A 5,264-nucleotide genomic window follows, 5' to 3' on the forward strand; every position below is an offset into this window, starting at 1 on the left:
ATTAGGACTCTACCCATAGGACTCTACCCATAGGACAGACTCCTAACCCATAGGGAAACCCATAAGGACTCTACCCATAGGGAACTACCCATAGGGGACTCTACCCATAGGGAAACCCATTAGGACTCTACCCACTAGGACTCTACCCATAGGGAACACAGATCTACCCATAGGGACACTCTACCCATAGGGAAACCCATAGGACTCTATCCCATAGGGAAACCCATAGGACTTCTACCCACATAGGACTCTACCCATAGGGAAACCAATAGGACTCTACCCATAGGGAAACCCATAGGACTCCTACCCATAGGACTCTAATAGATCTACCCATTAGGACTCTACCATAGGACTCTACCCATAGGACTCTACCCATAGGGGAAAACCCACAGGGACTCTACCCATAGGACTCTACCCATAGGGTTTCTACCCATAGGACTCTACCCACAGGGTTTCTACCATTAGGACTCTTACCCACAGGGTTTGCTACCCATAGGGCTCTACCCACAGGGGTTGCTACCCATAGGCTCCTCACCCACAGCTATTTCTACCCACAGGGTTTCTACCCACAGGGCTTCTACCCAAAAAAACCCACGTCCCCAGGGCTTCTACCTACAGGCTTCTACCGGCACAGGGGCTTCTACCCACAGTGTTTCACCCCACAGGGCTTCTATCCACAGGGTTTTACCCACGTGCTATGGGTAGAGTCCTATGGGTTTCCCTATGGGTAGAGTCCTATGGGTTTCCCTATGGGTAGAGTCCTATGGGTAGAGTCCTATGGGTTTCCCTATGGGTAGAGTCCTATGGGTTTCCCTATGGGTAGAGTCCTATGCTGGGCTCTGGTCATAAGTAATGCACTATGAAGGTAAGAGCGCGCCACATGGGACAGATACTGAGCCTCCTCTAATCTGTCATCTCCAATCTCACTGCTGATTATCACATCTACAGCCTAGCATCTGATTGAACGATGGAGAGGATCCTAATGTCATGTGATTGGATGTACCAGGCGGTGATTACACACTGTCACAACCGTACAGACCTGCGTTTCTTTACGACTAGCAGTTATAGTCAGACATACTGTAGTCTGACTTTCCTAAATGTTTCATGGGGATTTACGAAAACAACGACTCAGCCGTATGCCCCCAGTGTAAATTGCTCTTGATAAGAGCTGCTAAATGACTCATGTAATGTAAAAATGTAAAGGAAAGACCATTGAAAGACTGAGAATGAATGGAACCATACACAGATATAAGACGAAGGCCTATTTTCTAGCTGTCCACACACCCAGTTATTTTTTAAATAGATGCAGGGTACACGTTTTGTCATGTCCGAGCAGGTTTTGACCTGTGAACTGATCATTGATTGGCTGACCTCTTAAAATCTCCACCCGGCACAGCCGGAAAAGGACTGGCCACCTCTCAGAGCCTGGTTCCGCTCTAGGTTTCTTCCTAGGTTCCTGCCTTCTAGGGAGTTTTTACTAGTCACCGTGCTTCTGCTTGCTCTTTGTGGTTTTAGGCTGGGTATCTGTAAAACACTGTGGTTTTAGGCTGGGTATCTGTAAAGCACTGTGTTGTTTTAGGCTGGGTATCTGTAAAGCTCTTTGGGGGGTTTTAGGCTGGGTATCTGTAAAGCTCTTTGGGGGGTTTTAGGCTGGGTATCTGTAAAGCTCTTTGTGGGTTTTAGGCTGGGTATCGGTAAAGCTCTTTGTGGGTTTTAGGCTGGGTATCTGTAAAGCACTGTGTGGTTTTAGACTGGGTATCTGTAAAGCACTGTGTGGTTTTAGACTGGGTATCTGTAAAGCTCTGTGTGGTTTTAGGCTGGGTATCTGTAAAGCACTGTGTGGTTTTAGGCTGGGTATCTGTAAAGCACTGTGTGGTTTTAGACTGGTATCTGTAAAGCACTGTGTGGTTTTAGACTGGGTATCTGTAAAGCACTGTGTGGTTTTAGGCTGGGTATCTGTAAAGCACTGTGTGGTTTTAGACTGGGGTATCTGTAACGCACTGTGTGCCGATTTTAGAACCTGGGGTATCTGTAAGCCACTGTGTGGTTTTAACTGGCGTATCTGTAACAGAACTGTGTGGTTTTAGGCTGGGTATCTGTAAAACATTGTGGTTTTAGGCTGGGTATCTGTAAAGCACTGGGTGGTGGTTTGGCTGGTATCTGGTAAATCCAAATCTGTGTGGTTTTAGGCTGGGTATCTGTAAAACCTCTTGTGGTTTTAGGCGGAGTTCTGTAAGCTGTGGTTTTAGGCTGGGTATCTGTAACACTGTGTGGGTTTTAGACTGGGTATCTGTAAACACTGTGTGGTTTTAGACTGGGTATCTGTAAACACTGTGTGGTTTTAGACTGGGTATCTGTAAACCTTGTGTTTTAGCTGGGTATCTGTAAACACTGTGTGTTTTAGACTGGGTATCTGTAAACACTGTGTGGTTTTAGACTGGGTATCTGTAAACACTGTTGGTTTTAGCTGGTATCTGTAAAGCCTGTGTGGTTTTAGCCTGGGTATCTGTAAACACTGTGTGGTTTTAGCTGGGTATCTGATAAGACACTGGTGTGGTTTTAGACTGGGTATCTGTGAACACTGTGTGGTTTTAGACTGGGTATCTGTAACAACACTGTGTGGTTTTAGACTGGGTATCTGTAAAACCTCTGTGGTGTTTTAGGACTGGGATCTGTAAACACTGTGTGGTTTTAGACTGGGTATCTGTAAAACTCTGTGTGGGTTTTAGGCTGGGTATCTGTAAAGCACGTTGGTTTTAGGCCGGGTATCTGTAAAACAGCTGTGTGGTTTTAGGCTCGGGTTATCTGTAAAACACTGTGTGGTTTTAGCTGGGTATCTGTTAAACACTGTGTGGTTTTAGCCTGGGTATCTGTAAAACCTGTGTGGTTTTAGGCCCGAGTTTACTGAAAACACTGTGTGGTTTTAGACTGGGTACTTCTGAAAAGCACTGGTGTGTTTTAGCTGGGTATCTGTAAAACACTGTGTGGTTTTAGGCCTGGTTATCTGTAAAAACACGGTGTGGTTTTAGGCTGGGTTACTGTTAACACTGTGTGGTTTTAGACTGGGTATCTGTAAAGCACTGTGTGGTTTTCAGCCTGGGTATCTGTAAAAACACGGTGTGGTTTTAGGCGGTTTATCTTAAACACATACGGTGTGGTTTTAGCTGGGTCAACCCTGTAAAACACTGTGTGGTTTTAGGCTGGGTATCTGTAAAACACTGTGTGGTTTTAGGCTGGGTATCTGTAAAACACTGTGTTACACAACTGCTGATGTTAAAAGGGCTTCATAAAATACATGTAATTGATTGATTGTGGTCTATGACCCCTTGACCTCTACAGTGTCTTGTTGGATGGCCGGAGGCCCCTGGCCAGCAGAACCTTAGGAGTCAGCATGGCAAAGATCTGCACAGACCAGTCCTACCCGGCAACGACCCGGCAACGGCCATCTCTCTGCACGCCAAATGACAATCTGGACCCCATTGAGAACGGAACCCCCAGGTCAGAGGTCGCTACAGAACGCTTGAGAGCCAATGAGCTTCTGCCTTCTAAATGGCACGCTAGTCCCAAATAGTTCTCTACTTCTGATCAAGGCCCAAAGGATTCTGGGAATAGGGTGCCATTTAGGACGTGCCGAATCAAAAACGTTTAGGTTGAGCTCCATGAATTCAGGATGTGGTGCATGAACATTTAGGCTGTGTCTCAATCCAAAACCAGCTGCCTGCTGTCTACCTTGTGGATTGAGACACGTGGACAGTGTACTGTACGTGTAGGGGAGACTGGGGTAAATTGAGCACTGTTTTGCCTCCAGCATCACTCCATAAAGGGAAATACAGGATTCTTTCTAACAAAGATATCTACATATATTTCAGGATCATGTGTATCCCTAGAAATAATAATCAGAATTCATGTCAACATTACACTTTTGAAAACAGCTTGTCCCCCCCCCAAAAAGTGGTCTCTTGGCACAACTTACCCAGGTGTGGGGTAAATCCTACACATTTCAGTACTGAAGGTAATATTACCACTACCTTTTAAAACCATGTCTATCTTTATTTCCCAAAACCTGTTTTTAAACACTTTTAACACAGGTCCTGTTGTTACCTCATATCCCAGCGATAACGCCTTGAATTACGCCTGGGAAGAAAACATTTCAATTGGCTCAACTTTCCTCTAAGCAAACATTTAGACTATATTAGGTCACACAGAGCTACAATAATGCCCTTTCATGCTAGGTATAAGACCTTTAAGACCTTAAAGCAGACAGAGACCCCAACTGATGTATAGAACACATTTGAAAAAGTATCTACTTTGGTTTAGAGAAAAGCATAATGAAATCTCTAACACAATAAATACATTTTGACTTGGTGAAAAGCAGTTTTTTTCCCCCATGTGGTTTCTTCTTGAAAATGATGACCTCGTCCTACATATTTGGTCAAATGATTCATTTTGTGTCTTAGAAACAAGGGTGGCTCAACTTACCCCTTTTGGTTCAACTTACCCCTTTTGGTTCAACTTACCCCTTTTGGTTCAACTTACCCCTTTTGGTTCAACTTACCCCTTTTGGTTCAACTTACCCCACTCGTCCCTACAGTAGCAATCCCAAATGGCACCCCATTCCCTATATAGCGTACTACGGTTGAGTCCTCTGGTCAACAGTACACAATACTGTATGTCACTGCTGTCATGTTCTCTCTCTAACGACCACTCTCCATCTCCTCTTTCTTTAAGGTCCAACTCAGAGTGTGAGGACACCTCGTCAGAGATTCAGGGTTCTGTCTCCGTGTTAACCAGCAGACAGCCAGAGTCTCACAGAGATTCCTTCACAGGGTCAGGAGCGCTGGCCAGGTATCCCCCACCTCGCAGTGTCGCACCCTCTCACTAGTGTGGTCATGAGCCCTGCTGGTCTGCTATTGCATAGCAACCTAGCGGTGCCAAAAGCCTTGGTCTGCTATTGCATAGCAACCTAGCGGTGCCAAAAGCCTTGGTCTGCTGTTGCATAGCAACCTAGCGGTGCCAAAAGCCCTGGTCTGCTATTGCATAGCAACCTAGCGGTGCCAAAAGCCCTGGTCTGCTATTGCATAGCAACCTAGCGGTGCCAAAAGCCCTGGTCTGCTATTCCATAGCAACCTAGTGGTGCCAAAAGCCCCTCCACTCTAACCGCTAGGCTACGCTGCCGCCCCTCCACTCTAACCACTAGGCTGCCGCCCCTCCACTCTAACCACTTGGCTACTTAGAGTGGAGGGGCGGCGAGCCTAGTGGTTAGA

The 5,264-nt window shown here is 46.0% G+C and overlaps 1 pseudogene; it reads left to right on the forward strand.

Annotated features, from left to right (window-relative positions):
• Positions 1 to 5,264, forward strand: part of LOC112071836 (cyclic nucleotide-gated channel cone photoreceptor subunit alpha-like) — a 30,662-nt pseudogene that overhangs the window by 8,649 nt on the left and 16,749 nt on the right.

The sequence above is a fragment of the Salvelinus sp. IW2-2015 genome, unplaced genomic scaffold (genome assembly GCF_002910315.2).
Source record: "Salvelinus sp. IW2-2015 unplaced genomic scaffold, ASM291031v2 Un_scaffold1738, whole genome shotgun sequence".
Taxonomy (NCBI): domain Eukaryota; kingdom Metazoa; phylum Chordata; class Actinopteri; order Salmoniformes; family Salmonidae; genus Salvelinus; species Salvelinus sp. IW2-2015.